Below are 20,037 nucleotides of genomic sequence, written 5' to 3'. Positions count from 1 at the left end.
AAGGAACATGGTGGAGAGAGGGCGAGAGAGAGGGTAGGCTAGGGAGAGAGGAAGTGATACTCAAAAGGAGACATAATAAAATGGAAATGAAATGACAAGAGCAATGAACAAAAATGAGAGTACTCACATGTAGACCAAAGAGCTTGTACCTTGATACTTGATTGATTTGACACTAGACAAGTACAACTCTTATATAAGGACGCACACACACATATGAATACATATGCATATGGGATAATTCCCAATGTGACACATGGCATCCATAGGACACACTAGACTAGAACTCAATCTAGAACACACCAAACTGACTCAACTTGGCTTCATATTCTAACACATTCTACCAGTATCAGGATTTTGGATACTCATTTACAGTGGTGTGCCTCGTAGAGGTGGTTTAATAGATTTGGGTGTCTCATATGCGGAGCGGAGTGCTATCTCCCTTTACTTGGCAACAACCGTATGAGTCAATCAGCTGCGAGACACTCTTTCTACTATGTGTTGGGCCCAAAGTAGGAGACAAAAAGTGTTTATAGACTCGAACTCCCATATGAGTCCAAAATGACTCTTGTGTGGGGGACGCAGAGCATTAAGGTTCTTTGCTAATTCCATGCTTGTGCCACTTGGCAACCTTCTGTGTCATATGGCCTCATGAATGAAGGCTTCCAAGCATCCCTGGTCTTGGTAAGATAGGAAACTGTGGTATCAACCTCTGATCTCATAGTATACCGAGCACCTAAAAGTGAAACTCTCCTTGACTCAATCTCCCAAGAATCGCACAAGGTGCAAATGCAGCCCTCTCTTGATATGTCCTCCACTTGACCACTCTCTATATGGAATGGTATTTGCACAGGTACATGGTTTTGATTATCAAGATACTTTTGCTCCCACAGCTCGACTAACCACAATTCGTAGTGTTTTGGCTTTAGCTGCCCAGGGAAGTTGGCCCGTGTTTCAGATGGATGTGAAATCCGCCTTTCTGAATGGAGATCTCAAGGAGGAGGTATACGTGGAACAACCACCAGGTTTTGAGATCCCCGATTCAGAAGGTAAAGTCTACAATTTAAAGAAGGCACTTTACGGGCTGAAACAGGCCCCACGAGCATGGTACCAGCGAATTGATGCCTACTTTCTGCAAAACGGGTTCAGGAGGAGCCCATTTGATGCAAATTTGTATATCTTCAGAGAAGGAGGCAGGTGTATGATCGTGGTCCTTTATGTGGACGACCTTGTCATAACAGGAAACCATGAAGAGAAGATCTCGCAGACGAGTGCTGAAACCTGAAACTGCCCGATGCAAATATGGTGTGATGAAACCCGGAACAACCTGACCAAAATCCTCATGGAGTGGAGAGATAGATCTATGTGTATCTTGGTGGGGAAGCCCTCCTTTGATATCCTAGCCAGTGTTTTCAAAGGATTCCTCCTTCCTCTCGTAAAGAGATTGATAGGAAACCCATCATGTGGAATGACAATATTTTAGATGATCATGGCAGACCACTTGGTGCCTCACTCTACATGCAGTGGTCCAGGTGGGAGAGGGGACCTGCATCATCTATGGGGTCTTGGAAAGCTTTCCGCAGGCTTCCAGAGGAGACCAAGTCTCAGTTGATAGGACATCTCAGAGAGAGTGCAGGGAGGATCTTGCAGATTGAGGCAGCCCTTCCAGAGGAGTGGGTAGACACAGATGATATGCCACTCACTTGCTCCACTTGGCAGGTACTTTTACGAGAGGCGGTGTTCCGCTTCAGGTTTTGCCTTTCGAGATGCACAGGAGGATGCTTTAGTTTTTACTATGCAGGATGGTGGCAGATTGCTCAGATCTGATTTTCAGCCTATCAGGGTTGTAGGTCTTTTGGTGCAGGGATCTGATTCAGAGTGGTTGCTCGACCCAGACCCCCGGCTACTCTCCACCGGGTCTTGGAGGCTTTGGCTCTACGGGGGAGCTCCCATTAGGTATTTGCAGTGGGACCCTGGAGAGTGGGAGTGGATTGACGCAGGGCATCGAGAGAAGAGCATCCCCTTCTTTCGTTACACGGTCAGTAATGCCAGGAGATTTCAGCTTAGTAGTAGAGGTTGGAGACCTTCCAGAGTTCCTCATTGGGAGACATTTGATATCACTGCGGATCTGCAGAGGTGCTTCTAGAGGAGACTCTGGAAATCCCACAGGAAGAGAAAGATCACTCTATTCTTTTGGCTTTCTATCCATGGTGGGATTGCAGTGAACCTTTGGAGATCCAGGTTTGGAGCCGACCCTACTTGCCCTCGTTGCCTCTCTGCTTCGGAGACTACTTAGCATTGTTTATGGGATTGCAGACAAACGAGGATGATTTGGATGGGGGTAGCCAGGATTTTCAGTCACTTTGCCCACTCCCCATTCTTTATGAGATGGGGCTCTGTGGCTTGGCTTTCTCTTACAGGGCCTCAGGTATTTTATGAGAGACTTGACTCCTCTCGGGCCGCCATCAGATTGAGTCCTGTTCGTTGGATGTGGTACCACACCTTTCTTTACAGATGTACATGCCTTTGTGGATACTTCTTGGGAGATTTTAGCGAGCATAGCATCTTGGCATATCTGGAGAGCCAGATGCACGGAGGCTATGGAGGGTACTCAGGTTCATCCCTCGCATACTTTGGCTAGTATTTGGATAGACACTGTACATACTTTGATGGCCATTTGGATGAGTATGCAGGGAGATTCCCGTGCAGCCTAAGCTAGGAGGGCTTCTTTCTTCAGGGAATGGAAGGATTCTCCTTTCTTCTCTGAGACTCCTACAGGGTTGAGGTAGCACTTTCAGCCTCAGCCTTGGTTGTTTTCCACCTCACTTTGAGGGGGTTTGATTTTTTCCTCATGATTTCATGATGTTGTAGTTCCGCTCAGAGCTTGCTCTAGCGAGTTTCTTTCTTACTTAATAGAAGTCTTCTTTTGCAAAAAAAAATCATCCTGGCCTGTCTGCAATCCCATAAACAATGCTGAATAGTCTCCGAAGCAGAGACGCAACAAGGGCAAGTAGGGTTGGCTCCGAACCTGGATCTCCAATGGTTCACTGCGATCCCACCGGGGACGAGCATTTTCCGAGCGAAATCTTCCGAGCGTCCGAGCGAAGGAAAAAAAAAGCTTCCAACTATGCAAAAATATGACAAAAATGGATCAGAAGAAAACATAGTTTCACTTAGAAATATGAAAAGTATTATAGGAATGCCTATTTTATACACGAATATTTATGTGAATCTTTGGGAATGGTGAGAACATAATGGGATGGCTTTTGAAGAAACCCACATGTAGAGTACACTTCTCTATGAAAATTCCCTTATGATCCTTCTTACAACTTTTTAATTAATAGGGGGTGACATTGAAAAACCTCTCTCACCCTATCTTCATGAAAGGGTTTCTCCAAAGAAAACTCATTGAAGCAAGCCATCAAGGTAGTTTCACCAGCGAAACCCCTTTGAACAAGGTCTTTCAAGGTAGTTTCGCTGGCGAAACTACCTTGGACAGCACTTTTTAAAGTGACATAACTTTCACATCCAATGTCCAAATATAGTCATTTAGCCACTCAAATTGATCGGAAAACCCCATTTGAGCACATCTATGGGGTTATATTTTGGAAAACCTTGCATATATAGTATTAAATATTACATGTATTTTATGAGAGTGATATATAAGCCTAAGTTAATACTTATTTACAGTAATTTAAACTTCTGTAGAAACATGTCCATAAATATATTATTATTAATACTATAAAAACACTTGAAAGATATTGCCATATGATATAAATGTGTTTAATAAGTAATTATTTATGTATACTATTATTATGTTGAGAGTGATTATGAGGGACGTTTCTTAAATGAATTATTTTTCAATACTTTCTTAAGGTAATAACAAGGGTACAAAGGGATGCCTATGAATAAGAAGATTTATGTTATGTAAAAATGAATGAGTGACTAGTCTGTATATTTTTATGATAAAGGGATCTAGTTCTAATGAAAATAAAAGTGTAAAAACCATGTTTCCTAAAGAAATACTATTTTTAAAATCTCTTGAAAAACATGCTCGTATAAACTTGCTCATAGGTTTTTGCTCGTAAAATTGACGCATCCCAATCCCACCATGGATAGAAAGCCAAAAGAAGAGAGTGATCTTTCTATTCCTGTGGGATTTCCAGAGTCTCCTCCAGAAGCACCTGTGCAGATCCGCAGTGATATCAAATGTCTCCCAATGAGGAACTCTGGAAGGTCTCCAACCTCTACTACTGAGCTGAAATCTCTTGGCATTACTGACCGTGTAACGAAAGAAAGGGATGCTCTTCTCTCGATGCCCTGCGTCAATCCACTCCCACTCTCCAGGGTCCCACTGCAAATACCTAATGGGAACTTCCCCGTAGAGCCAAAGCCTCCAAGACCCGGTGGAGAGTAGCCGGGGGTCTCGGTCGAGGAACCACTTTGAATCAGATCCCTGCACCAAAAAACCTACAACCTTGATAGGCTGAAAAGCAGACTCAAGCAAGATGTCCTCTGTGGGGTCTTAGAAAGCTTTCCGCAGGCTTCCAGAGGAGACCAAGTCTCAGTTGACATGACATCTCAGAGGGAGTGCAGGGAGGATCTTGCAGATTGAGGCAGCCCTTCCAAAGGAGTGGGTAGACACAGATGATATGCCACTCACTTGCTCCACTTGGAAGTGGTCTGCCAAGCTCATCCAAAATCCTATCATTCCACATGATAGGCTGCCTTTCAATCTCTTCACAGGTGGATGGGGGAATCCCGCAAAGAGTACTCCTGAAGCTGGCCCATGCTTTCAGGATAGCGACCATAAGAGGAGAAGAGGGAGACCTGAGGTGGGCTGTGGTGAAAACCCATCTAGTACTGTGTGTCCAATCCTGTCCTGAAGTGGGCGTGCGAGACTGTATGCATTTGATAAAAAAATCCTTCCAAGGCTCTTGTCCTGGCATAAGCCCTCTCACAACAAACTTGCAGAGTAAAGCTCTGCACTGTAGATCTGGGTTGATGATATTCAAACCCCCTTCTCTTGTAGGAAGAATCAAGGTCTCCCAAGCCACCCTGGCTGTAACATCAGTTGTGCCATCTAGACCACTCCATAAAAAGTTTCGTACAGGCCTCTTAAGCTGAGTGATACAATCCCTAGAGTGGCAGAAACAAGAGCATACAAACCATGCTGTGGCTAGAAGAACCTGGTTAACCACCACCACCCTGGAGGCCAAGTCATGTTTGGCTGAGCTCCAGAAAAGGAGCTTTCTTCTGATGCTTTCCAACACCGGAGCAAACTGTTGTGAGGGAGAGATGCCCACCCCAACCTGGCAGCCCAAATATCTGACGGAGAAGCCCCTCTGTACCCAAGTGAAGCCAATATCATTACCCCAATCCGGGGTGTCATCCTCGCAAATCCAAAAACCACTGGATTTATGCCAATTAATGTGTGCACCTGCAGCCGTGCAAAACAAATCCAAGGCTGTCCGGAAGGAAGTGAGGGTCCTGGCGGAGGCATCCAAAAAAACAGCCGTGTCATTTGCCAACTCACTATCCAAGAGCTCTTCTTTCCAGCGGATAGGAAGCCTCAGCCCATAAATATCAGCTTGAGATCTAATGTAGATACTCATAGCTTCCGCCACAAACAGAAAAAGAAACGGGGCAAGAGGACATCCCTGGCGGACGGATCTGGAAATCTGAAACCTGTCCCCTCTTACCCCCCCAATGAGCAACTGGCTATGGGCTGATCTATAGAGAGAGGATACTCCTCTAATCCATGCATCTGAAAAACCAAAGCGAGATAGAGTACTCTCTAAGAAATCCCAGTCTACTCTGTCGTAAGCTTTCTCAAAGTCCAAGAGTAGAATGGCCAATCTCTGGCGGCTCTGCATGGCCCATTCTGAGGCCTCCCAAAATGAGAAAATATTATCGAAAATACTTCTGCCATGCACAAACCCTGTCTGCGTGTCATGAATTAAATCTGGAAGAAAAACCTGTAGCCGCAGACTGATGGCTTTCGCCAGAATCTTGTAAAAAGTGCCCAAAAGAGTGATGGGTCTCCATTGAGACACAAGATTCCTATTACCCCCCTTTGGGATGAGATGAATGAGACCGAGTCCGGCATCTCACCAGAGTCCTACACGCCCTGTAGGGCTGATGTAATGTGATCACCAATCTGCTCCCAAAAAGTAATAAAAAAGGAGGGGGTAAGTCTATCTGAACCTGGGCACTTGCCCTTGTGAAGGGCAAGTAATGCAGTCTTGAATTCTGCATTGGTGAAAGGTGCATCCAGAGAAACATACATCTCATCCTTCACCAATACAGGTATACACTGCCAAATAACCTCTCTGGCATCATCAATGGCCTGTGTGCCTGGATCTGCAGTAAGAAAGGATGCAAAAAAATCTGAAGCTACATGCATGACAGCAATAGGATCTGACTGTAACACCCCATCATAGTCAACAAGCTGCGAAACACTATCTCTACTATGTCTGGGCCCATGATTAGAGAAAAAGTGTTTGTTGACCCTGCCACCCATCTGAATCCAAAAGGATTCCCGTGCATGAAAGGCATACTCTGCTCTCTGATCCAACAAAGTCTGCAAATGAGCCCTTGTTGCAGCAAGGCGCTCCTGAATCCAAGCATCTGTGGGCCTCTTCTGCTCTTCCCTCTGAAGGGACACTAACTGCTGGCGTATACCAATCTCACATCTGAGAATCTCACGTCTCCTAGAATCAGCGACTGAATGATAATAGTCACTAATTCCGGATAAGGATGCAGCTACCTGAGATGGATGGACAGCTCCACCTTGTATGTGAGAAAGCCAAATCTGTAAAATATCCTCCGTGAGGCTCTCCTCTGCATAAAAAGCATCCGGAATCCTGACACTGGCATAGCGTCCTCTCCGATGAGGCTCAAGAATCTGCAACACCACTGGAAAATGATCTGAGGTGGAAACCCCAGTAGAAATGCATACAGATCCTCCTCTGTCAAGTGCCCAATTGTCTACATAAAATCTGTCAATCCGTGCATGAATGGGCATGTGTATTCTCCTGTTCGACCAAGAGTACAGGAGTGACTGTGGCATAATATGTAAGGCATCATCCAACCAAGTGTCTGCCACTGAACTGAAAGAGAAAGGCATCCCAGGCTGCCCTCTCCAAAGAATGAATTCCACCTTGTCTGCCTCCCTTTTTGTCTGAAGGCAACTCAACCATGTTGAAGTCGCCACCAATGATCCAAGAATCTGCAATGGGGGCCCAAGAGAGTAACTCCTTCCAAAAGGAGATCCGCTCCCCTCTGTTGTTGGGAGCATAAAGATTGAGAAGACCAACCTTACGCCCTCCAATCAAAATAATGATCCGTTGAGCTCTAGAAGGGGAGATAATACCATGACCAGCAACCAAGGGGAGAATAGAAAGAGAGACCAAAATGCAAGTACCTCCCCTTGTGCCCATAGCAGGCGACCAGAAGGTATGTCCTGAAAGTAGTTTGCCAGATTTAGAGCAATCACTGGCATCAAGCTTGTGTTCCTGGATAAGAAGGATATCAATAGCACCTCCAATGACGCCTGGATGAAGCTAGTTCCGGATCAGCTGCCTACGGCGATGGTGTGGAACTCCGCCTAGGCCCTGTATGTTCCAGTTGACTATCCTCATCGACGGGAGGATGCTGGATGGAAAGGCTTACCCGACCTAGTAGAGGAGACCAGCTTTCCCTGGGTCGAAACACTCCTGCTGAGGGCAGGAAACTCAACCGGTGAAAGGATCTCCACACCTGCTGAAAGGGAGGCCCTGTCAGAAGGAATCCCAATGACCGGGACCCCTAAGGTGGAGGGCACAAACTCCTCATCATCCATGAAAGTTGCCGAATTCGCCAGTTCCGAAAAAGAATTCCTGATAAGCAAGTCTGGCCAAGGAGTGCGAAGAAGACCTACACTCGTGGAAGATGGAGGAGAAGGACCTGCCAGGCCTCTATCAGCAGAACTGGAGTTGGGGGTTGAGGAGGCCTGTGGCTGGGGTGAAGAGGAATCTAGTGCCCTCATCTGCCCTTGCACTTTCTCGGTTGTCCTGACTGTGGCAGGAAGAATCTGCGGCGAAGAAGTACTTGTAGTCCCCTCGTGGTCAGAAACCAAGGGTTCAAGGACCAAAGTGACTAGGGCTGGTGGATCTAAAGGCCCCTCCTGATGTGAAACTGTAGTGTTTGAGGCTACAGCAACATCCACCTCTGGAGTCTGGAAGGCGTCTGTCTGAATAGGATCAAAAGTCTCCTCCTGAGGTAAGGGAGCCGCTCTGATAACTCTCCATCGTGGTACTGGGTGTGCTGAGAGAGGGTTTTCAATGTCACTCCCTATTAAGTAAAAGTTGTAAGAAGGATCATAAGAGAATTTTCATAGAGAAGTCTACTCTACATGTGGGTTTCTTCAAAAGCCATCCCACTATGTTACTCACCATTCCCAAAGATTCATGTAAAGATTTGTGTATAAAATAGGCATTGTTATAATACTTTGCATATTTCTAAGTGAAACTATGTTTTGTTCTGATCTATTTTTATCATATTTTTACATAGTTGGAAGCTTTTTTTTTGCTTCGCTCGAACGCTCGAAAGATTTCGCTCGAAAAACGCTTGTTCCCTAGTCTAGTGTGTCCTATGGATGCCACGTGTCACATTGGGAGTTATCCCATATGCATAGGTGTTCATATGTGGGTGTGTGCTCTTATATAAGAGTTGTACTTGTCTAGTGTCACGTAAATCAAGTATCAAGATACAAGCTCTTTGGTCTATATGTGAGTGCTTTCATTTTGGTTCATTTCTCTAGTCATTTCATTTTCATTTTATTATGTATCTCTTTGAGTATCACTTCCTCCCTCCCTAGCCTACTCTTTCTCTCTCTCCCATTCCACCATGTGCTTTCAAAATGATGTATGCGTTTTCTATGGTGTGTGGCTCCATGTCTCTCATTCGTTCCTCAAGCCAGGAGAGGGATGTACTGTGGGAGCCATGTACTGGATGTGATAGGTATATTTTATCAGTCCTGGCATGCGAGTTCTAGGATGTTGGTACATTGGTCTCCTAGACCTCTAAGTTGGTCATGCATCCATGCATGATGAGCCTCTGAGCCATGCTAGGGGAGCCTCTGAGTCTATTTTATGCTCACTAGCCTCTGAGCGCCATGCTCACTTGCCTTTGAATTAGCATGGGAGCCATGTCTAGTTCTAGACCGTTGTTGCACAGTTCGATGACTGTCGTTGTCATGTTCTTGGTTCCGTTCCAATAGCAGTCACCTTTCCTCCATGGGGGGGTGTTAGGAAATGGAGTCAAGATGAGTCAGTTGGTATGTTCTAGTGTGAGTTCTAGTCTAGCGTGTCCTATGGATGCCACGTGTCACATTGGGAGTTATCCTAGTCTAGCGTGTCCTATGGATGCCACGTGTCACATTGGGAGTTATCCATATGCATTGGATTTCATGTGTGTGTGTGTGCTCTATATAAGAGCAAAATCAATCAAGTATCAAGCCTGCAAGCTCTTTGGTCTACATGTGAGTACTTTCTGCTAGGGAATGGAGTCAAGATGAGTCAATTTGGTGTATTCTAGTGTGAGTTCTAGTTTAGTGTGTTCTATGAATGCCACGTGTCACATTGGGAGTTATCCCATAAGCATTGGTGTTCATATGTGTGTGTGCTCTCTATATAAGAGCGGTACTTGTCTAGTGTCAAATCAATAAAGTATCAAGGCTACAAGCTCTTTGGTCTACATGTGAGTACTTTCATTTGTATATTGCTTAGTCATTTCATTTCCATTTCATTGTCTTTCTTTGGGTATCATCATCTCTCTCCCTAGCCTACCCTCTCTCTCTCTCCCTTCTCCACCATGTATGAAATTGAAGTTTTATGAGATGAAAATGCAAGAAAATAAAGAGCTAGGTAATCGTCTCTCCAAATTTTACTCTCTTGTTGAACAATTGTCAAGTTTGAAGTACCCTCTAGATGATGAGGACAAGATGGCTGTCCTAATCAAAAGTATGCAAGGTATTTCTCACTTTGAGCAAACCATTGAGGTCCTACGACTTGTAGCTACTACATTTGATGATTTGGTCGCTCTTCTTATTGAGAAAGACTGTTGGAACTAGGAAAAGGAATCTACTCCTACATTTGGCACTGAAGAAGCTCTTATTTCTACAAGAAAATGGCAAGCCAATAAGAACATCAGATGCAGATATTGCAAACGGAAGGGTCATATTGAAGCATACTGCTTCAAGAAGAAGGAGAAGGAACAAGAACGACACCATGCTAATCTTTTTTCTACTGATACACCAGAGGAGATTCCAGACCTCGACCATGCACTCACTGCCCATATCACCCTCGTTGAGGACAACCACCCATATGTGTTGTGATTTCTCTTATGTAATAAATGTTCTTTGCCTTGAGTAGTCCCTCTAAAATGAATGTTTAAAGAGTCAATAAAGGTTCTCTGTCTTGGATAGTCCTCCTAAAATGATGTATTTGTTTTATATTTATGGTGTGTGGCTCCATGTTCCTAGTTAGTCCTTGGAGTCAAGAGGGGGATGTTCTGTGGGAGCCATGTATTGGCATTGATAGGGTCTAGTTATTAGGCCTGGCATATGAGTTCCATTATGTTGGTGCATTGGTTTCCTAGACCGTTGAGCTGGTCATGCATCCATGTTGATACATGAGCCTATGAGTCATGTTTGGGACGTAAAGCCATGTGAGTGCTTAGTTTGACATTTGAACCATGCTTAGACTTCAGCCTCTAAGTTAGCATGAGAGCCATGTCTAAGTTCAGACATTGCACAGAGTAGTAGATACTATCATTGCCATGTTCTGTCCTTGGTTCCATTCCAGTAGTCACTCACCTTGCCTACATGGGGGGGTGTTAGCAAGATGAGTCAGCTTGGTGTGTTCTAGTGTGAGTTCTAGTCTAGTGTGTCCTATGGATGCCATGTGTCACATTGGGAGTTATCCCATAAGCATTGGTGTTCATATGTGTATGTGTGCTCTATATAAGAGCTGTACTTGTCTAGTGTCAAATCAATCAAGTAGCAAGCCTACAAGCTCTTTGGTCTACATGTGAGGACTTTCATTTGTTCATTGCTTAGTCATTTCATTTCCATTTCATTACGTCTTTCTCCCTTCTTGACCATGTGCCTTCACTTTCATTTTGTTCATTGCTCTTGCTATTTCATTTCCATTTCATTATGTCTCTCTTTGAGTATTATTATATCTCTCCCTATCATGGCCTCTCTCTCTCCCTCTCCACCATGCACCTTTATGTGTCATGGCTAACAAAGTGAGAGGCAACGTGCAATCACTACTCTCCTGCCTACCTAATAGATGGCGAGTGTGTCATCAACCGGGTTATCCAGTTTCTTCCCCTCCCAACCTGACACTTTTGGAATCTCTCATTGGAGCATGGCACGTAGGGGATGTTTGAAAGCACGATGTAAATATCTAACATGACATCATCTATACCCTAGGAGCCATTTGGAAGCTAGGCATAGAGGGTTCTTGAAGTCTTGCCAAAAGGTGAGAGTGTTTTTGCAAGGCATGGACTGTAGATATCTTTACATTTTCATGAATTGAGGAATCCGTTGGTTGTATAGTCCTCCATATTTGCTGTTTGTGCTGTCTTTCAGGATACCCTAGACATTGAGCTAGGATCCCTAGAATCAGGCTGCAAGACAGCAAGCACCTTTTCAGTCATTGTCTCATGGATAGCTGAACCTTTGTATTGTTTTCTAATCTTCTAATAGATGGTAGCTTTTTTGGGGGGTGGCTGTGGGGGGGGTATTTTAACAATATATCTTTATAAAGAGGGACCATCGCGGAGTATAAATGCTGAAGGAAAAGGGGGAGGAAAACAAAAAGGAACATTAACAAACAGAACCTAAGCAGTGGCACAAAAAAACAAAATCAAGGAAAAAAGATGTATTACAATGGGGTGTACAATATCTTGAGAAGATGGATTGCAATGGGGTGTACAATAGGTTGAGGGAGCACAAAAACCAGAAAAAAAGGGGGGTGTATTGCTATTGAAAGGGAAGCACATGGAGGATCGCCGGGATCACGGAAGTAGTAATGGTCCTATGGGATGTAAGAGGAGGGGTTTGGCTAAGGAGATTGATAGGGAGGATGACGTCGTTGATCTTGGGGGCTGAAATGGAATTACTTTCTGAATTGGAGGAAGCAAGGGACTGAGAGGACAGGTATTGGGAAGGAAGAATGGACAAGGAGAAAGAGTGGGGGACTGCAGGAACCAAGGGGAGGCAAGACAGCAGGATAGGAAGAAAGGGAGAAGAAGACCTAAGGGGAAAGCCTAGGAGAAGACAATGTTGTGCTAGGGGGGAGTACTGTGTTATCTCATTTTTTTCCACCACCATACCATTAAGTCATAGTAATTTGACTGCTAAAATTGCCGTGTGGTACATATTGTAAATGCTTTAAGGCTGTTTTGTAAATAATTTTACTTGGTGATATGCAAACTTCTGCTGCTTCAGATCATTGAAGGCATATGATACCAAAGAATTGGTGTATACATATCCCCTAAAAGTGAATACAATGAAGGTAGATGATTTTTCTTTCAAATCTGCTTGTGTGTGCCAGCCTTGGTAAACTTATGCCTCCCTTTGGATGCTGCTCACTTTGCTCAAGAGTTGTGTAACCAGTTCCAACTAAACACCTTCATTTATTGTCCTCCTTCAATTACAGAGAAGGTGATTTGTGGTGAAATTTTTTATTCTCAAGGGACAATATAGTTAATAATTGGCATAGCTCTAATGATAAGATCGTATTACCTATTGTTTAAGTGCATATATGCCTGAAAATTTGTAAGAATTATTAGTTTTGAGAGTGCACTAAAATAAGGTACTACATCAGGGTAGAAATTCAAAATTCTTCTTGCATTTGATGCTGAATATATTCCTTCCAGAGAAAAACTAAGCAACCTATGGGTAGTGATAAAAATATAAAAATAAACAAACCTTTCTGAAATAGATTAAGTTTTAGAGTAGAAAGGACCTTTGTGAAGATCCTGCCACGCCTGATGTGGAACAATAAGTGAGGTTGATGCGATCCGCTCCCAAATGTAATGATAATGATTTTTAATATGTTTCATTTGAGCATGAAACACTTGATTATGTGCAATGGCAATACATGACAGGCTGTCATACGTAGTGGAAGTAGGAGCCTCTTGTGTATGAGCATTGCTGACCAACAACTTCCTCACCACATGCACTCCTATGTGCAACTTCATTAGATGTACGTGACATGGTTGGTTGCATTTTACTAAACCAGGAGATGAAGGTTGCTGATATATAGTGACATCAAAAGGCTTTGCTTCATCAAACTTGCTCAACTTGAGACGAGGCTCAAGGAGACTTGCCATAGTTTACTATCCTGCCTACCAAACTTCTCAAGGATCTTCTTGATGTATTTTGTTTGAGAGATGAATATGCCCGTCATTTTTCTGCCCTAGCAATAATGTAATAAGCCCAAATTTGTCCTATCAAATGTGGAAGACAAATCTACCTAGACTGCTGCAACGAAATCCTTGTTATTGCCCATAAGAAGTATGCTGTTAGCATACAGAATAACAAGGACTATATCAGTCCCCCTTTGAGGAAAATAGAGATTATGTTCAGTGGAAACAATTTTTTCCATTCCAAAGATATGACTTGTATTGCGTATGAAACAAACTCCAAGAGCAACCAAGAGCAAAGCTGAAGGGAGAAGTACATCATGCAAGGCATGAGAAAACACCCTAGAAGGGCAGAATCAAGATCCTATAAGAGAGCTAGAAAAAATCCAAGGTTGAGGCTGAAAGTTCCACCTCAACCATATGCAGGACTATGAGAAGAGCCACTCCACTTCCTAACAAAGACCTCGTGATAGAGGCTGCCTGGGACAGCCCCTTCATGTTCCTCTAAAGGGCCACCAAGGTGTGTACCACATATCTATCCACATATTGGCCAATGTGTGTGCAGGGTGGGCGTGGGAACCGTACCAGGCCGCCTCTGTGCATCGATATCTCCAAAAGTACCATGCTGATAGGCTCTCTAGAATCTTCCATGAAGTATACATCGAGGCATGTGCAGGTTTGTAAGGAGAGTTACAAACATCATCCAAAGAGCATGAGGATAGCAGCCATAAAAGGAAAGGAGAGATCCCTGAGATGGACCGAGGTAAAGATTCACCTATTACTATCCATCCAAGCCCCACCTGAGAAAGGGAGAACCGAACTATATTCAAGGTCAAAGGTAGAAAGTGTTGGGAGTATCAAGGAACTGCCTCTTCTATATAGGCACCTAGAGTGCTAGTTTTGTAGTAGTTTGTGTGTGAGCTGCCATGTGGCACTTCCTATTAACCCATATAGTTGTGTGACATTGTATCTTTTGTACTTCACTTCTATATAAGTGAGTTCTCTATCATGAATAAATCCTTCAGCAAGCTCTCAAGCCTCTCTATGAACACAAGTCTCAATCTTGTGGCCTAATTGTGCTTGAGTCTATGACTGAGTAGTTTAGATTCTTCATCACGTATTTCTTTGTCTTTGTGCCTCCATATGTGGAGAAGATAGGTTCAACCATAAAAAAGAGAGGTCAATCAATTCCAATGCCTTTGATGGAATCAAATAGCAGCCAGCGATGATGACCAATACGAGACAGAACAATCCAGGAAGTTGAAATTGATGTATAACTTGTAATAGCTCTCCTTCTTCATCAGATAATCAAGCATAGATGATGGGTGTTGTCTACGACTGAAGGTGTCTGCTACAAATCGTTGGCCTGCTACATTGGTTCCACTATTGAAAGCGTATCTCTGAGCTCATATTTGCGAGAAGAGCACCCTTGCTTTTCTTTCTATGGTAAGCTAGGATGAGAGATGTGTATACTCTTTGACAATATTGTCTGAAGCTATCAGCCTATTTCAAACTCTAAGGATTTGCAAGACAAAGCGGCGTATTTTGACAATTTTGACATTTCCTAGTTCCTGCATCGAATGATAAGAAACTACACTTCCAAACCTGCATCTGTTTGCTGCGACATTTGTCACAAGGTGTTGCAAAATGAATTGTTTTTCAGTTCTTGAGGTTCTATATTCAGATTTCATGGAGTCTTCTCAATTTGCTACTATGGATAAATTTTCTGGTCCGAACTTCCTCATCTGGCAAAACAAGCTGCGGCTTCTTCTCATCAAAGGAGGAGTATGGAACTTGGTAAGGGGAAAATACAGGGTGTCAAACTGAGGGAGAAACAAGCAGCTGTAGCATGGGAGCACGAGGGCTAGCACGAAATCTCACTCTCTCTACACACCTCTCACACACTTTTTTTTTTTTTTTGGTGGTGAGAAGAAATCTTTTATTTCTGTAAAATAATTACATTCATAGTTACTTCGAAAATGGAGTAACTATTACTCAACTAAAGATCTCAGTATAAGCTGTATACACATCCTGATCAATCAAACGAGTCTGAACACAATCATAGAATGATTGCTGTAGAGATCATTTGAAAAAAATAAAGGATGAAAAAAGTGGATCACCAAAGACTATGATTTCTGTCCATCCATAAAGTCCATAGTGCCCAGTAGCGTATCCATACAAAAAATAAATCAAAACCCTGTCTAGTTGGATGAAAACCAAACAACCAGAAAAGCCTGCCAAAAGTAACAGTAGGAAATCTCGCTCGAAGCCTCTGTCGGATGAGAGCGATGAAGTCACAAGTATGTGGACAGAACCAAAAGATGTGACGCACAGATTCAGTAGGGTGTAAGCATCTGTGACAAACAGCCGGAGCAATATGTCTGTGTGCAAGTAACTGGCCAGATGGAAAAATGCCAAGTAGGACTCGCCAAAGGAAGAGTTGTTGCCGAAGAGGGACTTTGTAATGCCAAAGGAGACGCAGCCGTTTTCTCCACCACTTTAGTGGGCGATCCATATGCCAAACAGTATTTGCTCTGTCAGAAATCCAAGGCGGAAGTAATAACACTTTATACAGTGATGACATTGTGATATGTGAGAGCTTCAAGGGACGGGCTGAAGAGGAGGAAGAGTGTAAAATCCAATCCTCAAGCCTATTCTGAAGTTCCAAGCGAGGTATCGGCAAAAACGGTTGAAGCATTGCTGAAATCCTATGCCATAAAGGACGATAATGAGCTTCCAAACCGTACTTGCTGGCAGCCATAGAAAAAGATAAAAGTGTGCCATCATCCTGAAGTACATCTGCCACAGATGAAATGTCTTTAAAGGAGAGAAAATAAGAATGTCTGGGTTCTCGAATAACTTGGGAACATCTCAACAACAAAGCTATTGCCCTCATCGGTTCGACCTTGGCTGATCAAGTCGTGCATCACTTGGATTTTGGTTCCACTACACATGAATTGTGGAACAAGCTAGAGCTTCTATTGGGCTCCTGAAATTTGGATTTCTATTTCTAGGGTACCCTGATCAGATCATGTTTCCAGAAAGGGCTCTGTAAACCTTTTGAAACCATTATGAGTATGCAAAGATATCTTATTTTCTTGTCTGTGTGAACCTCTCAGATGTATCTATGATGTTTTTGTGTGTTAGTCTTGGTATATCCCATATTCTGTACCTACCCAAGGATGTTCTACTACATGAGAGACTAGAGCCTTGGATTTATCCTTGTCCAAAAAAACTGGCATGAGAGACCATGAGCCTATGATTTATCATTGATAGTATGAGGTATTTCCTTGAGGGGGGATTTGTTGGCAATATCAAGGAACTGCCTCTTCTATAGGCACCTAGAGTGCTAGTATTGTAGTAGCTTGTGGCACTTCCTATTATCCCATATAGTTGGGTGACGTTGTATCTTTTGTACTTCACTTCTATACAAGTGAGGTCTCTCGCATGAGTAAATCATCCAGCAAGCTCTCAAGCCTCTTTATGAAGACAAGTCTCAATCTTGTGGCCTAATTGTGCTTGAGTCTATGACTGCATAGTTTAGCTTCTTCATCATGTATTTCTTTGTCTTTGTGCCTCCATAGCTTTGTCTTAGTTCAGCATGCTCTTGCTTCCTAGCTTAGCTTAGTTGTAGTGGCTTGGTTCCAACACAAAGACGACCCAAGACCTATGATGCAAGGTTAGTAGCTAGAAGTGACTAGGCACATGGCATCAAGGTGATGGTACAAGGGCCACTTAGTAGGCTGATATGGAATCAAGGTGATGTGACAAGGGCCACTTGGTGGGGTCAGGGAAACATGGTGACTTGAGCACATAGTGAGCATGACCAATTGGTCGACTAGAGCACATGATGGTGCACATGTGAACATGGTCACTTGGTTGACCAGAGCACATAGTGGACATGGTCACTTGATCAACCGAAGCACATGGTGGTGCACATGGAGAAGGACAAGTTATGTCAACGGACATCATCTCACCCGGTCTACCAATCAAAGGCACTAGGAGGTGCACAATGGAGTAGTTACATCACACCGACCAAGAGAGGCTGGCAAGTCAAAAAGTCCCCATAGCCGTTAAGAGACGGAGTGGCAGAATAGCTAAAGGAGACAAGAGGACAATCTATAGGGACAAAGTGAGGAGATTTCCACAGCAAGGAGGACCCGGATGGAGGTGAGGGTGAAGAGGAGGGGATCATCATTTGCATCATCATAGGGACATGGAGAGGAGAGTGTGAGTGGAGATAGGGGCTCGAGCTACAAGTTTGCCTCGATGTATCATGATTCTTGGTGAGAGATCTCTGTATTATTCGAGAGGTGGACTTGTATACCTCGTCTGACTCAGTCACCTTGTTGTTCATTTCTATTCCTCTAGCATGCGCATCAAGTTATGATTTTTATGAGTGTTGACTCTGTGCCAACATGAACTTATGAAGAAAGAGAAGGTGATACAACTTTGTGTTACAACTTTGTATTACAACTTCTAGACACAACTTTATGTTACGACTTTGTGTAACAACTTTGTGTTACAAGTTTGTGTTACAACTTCTACATGAAGAGAGAGAATGTGTTACGACTTTGTGACACAACTTTGTGTTACAACTTTGTGTAACAACTTTGTGTTACAACTTTGTGTTACAACTTCTACATGTAGAGAGAGAAGGTGTTACAACTTTGTGATACAACTTTGTGTTACAACTTTGTGATACGACTTTGTGTTACATGCAGAGAGAGAAGCTCTCCAACTTGTATAAATACCCCATAATGGAATGAAGCCCACACTCTTGGGGCATTGTGTTGAGTCTACATTGGTATTCCAAGCATTTGTCTCAAGTGTCCATGCTTCCTTGCACTGCACGTCCAAAAGCATGTCCTAACCTTGCAACCCTTCTCCCCTCTCCTCCAACCCTGCAACCCACCCTCTCTCTCTCCTCCTCCCTCCTCCTCCTTCCTCCTTCTCCTCCTCCTCCTCCCTCCTTCTCCTTCCTCCTTCTCCTCCTCCTCCTCCCTCCTCCTCCTCCTCCTCCTCCTCCCTCCTCCCCCTCCTCCTCTCTCCTCCCCCTCCCTCCTCCTCTTCCCTCCTCCTCCTTCCTCCTCTCTCTTCTTTCACCCATGCTCTTACACCTTCTTCCTCTCCCACTCCTATGCTTTCCTAAACCCTTAAACTCCATGATCTACGAGGGAGACGAGTTCTCCACCATGTACTCTACTCTGAACCTTGGATCCTCCTTCTAACCCTGGACTCCTTCTAAACCTTGGAACTCTTTCTGAACCCTGGAACTCTTTCTGAACCCTGGAACCTCCTTCTGAACCCTGAATCTCTTTCTAAACCCTGGAACTCTTTCTAAACCCTTAAACTCCTCCTAAACCCTACAACCCCCAATGAAGGCGAAAGCCTTCATTACCTCAACAAAGATGGTTTACGTGCCTTTTACACATGCTTGCACTTTGTTTGCTTACCACACTTAAGCCTACGTCTCTCACCGGAACACGACTCGAGGTCCTAAGCTACACATATACTACAACGACAATCCCAATATATCTGTAGGTGACAAAAAGCCTCGGAACCCTGCAACATAGAATACCCAGCTCTTCCTACGAAAGCAGTAGGAAAGAGCCAACATTTGGCGCCGCTGCCGGGGAGACTAGCGTCTCAAGTAGTGAGTAAAACATACGTAGGTATGTGTAAAACAAGTCACTACTTCAAACTTTCACGAACATAACACTCAAGGGCAAGGAGAGTAAATTTTTTTCCAAGTCTAGCCAAACATATCAACCCCAAACATCCACTTTGGGGTTACTACCTTAAGAAATTTTCTTAATTTCTTAAATAGAAGCCACATGATCTACAATCAGGCTAGGTAGTGGACATGGATGCGTAGAGCTTTCAATTTTGATCATTTTACCTTTTTACAGAAAACCAAACCGAGCTCTCCATAAAGAGTTATGACTCAGGAAGAGTTTAGGGTTAAACCCTAAACCTAAACCCTAAACCTAAAATCCAATCCTATAAAAACCTACTCCACCCCCCTCATTATCTTCATCTTTCACTTTTTGCCTCCATTCTCTTCTTCATTCCGAGCCCCACGCAAGACACTCCTCCCTCTCCATCGACCACCCCCTTACTCCTATCCTCGCAATGTAAGTGACATCGAGCCCTTCTCGCAGCGATGACCTAGCCTTCCACCCACCGTCCATTGTTCCGCAACAATCCCGTTACATCGAGAAAGACTTGGAGAGCGTTCACGTGACCACTTCTCCCTGCTTTTCGATTTCAGTCTTTCAGGTTTTTTCCTCTTTTTTCCACCTCCCCCCTCCCCCTCCACCACCACCTCCCCCCCTCCCCCTCCCCCTTCACCACCACCTCCCCCCTCCCCCTCCCTCTTCATCTCCACCTCCCCCTCCACCACCACCTCCCCCCCTCCCCCTACCCCTTCATCTCCCCCTCCCCCTCCACCACCACCTCCCCCTTCCCCCTCCCCCTTCACCACCACCTCCCCCTTCCCCCTCCCCCTTCATCTCCACCTCCCCCTCTCCACCTCCCCCTCCACCACCATCTCCCCCTCTCCCCCTCCCCCTTCATCTCCACCTCCCCCTCTCCCCCTCCCCCTCCACCACCATCTCA

This window comes from Dipteris shenzhenensis, chromosome 10 (assembly GCF_047967505.1).
Source record: "Dipteris shenzhenensis isolate YYH24624 ecotype China chromosome 10, Dip_SZ_1.0, whole genome shotgun sequence".
Classification (NCBI taxonomy): Eukaryota; Viridiplantae; Streptophyta; class Polypodiopsida; order Gleicheniales; family Dipteridaceae; genus Dipteris; species Dipteris shenzhenensis.
Note: the sequence above shows the minus strand (reverse complement) of the source record.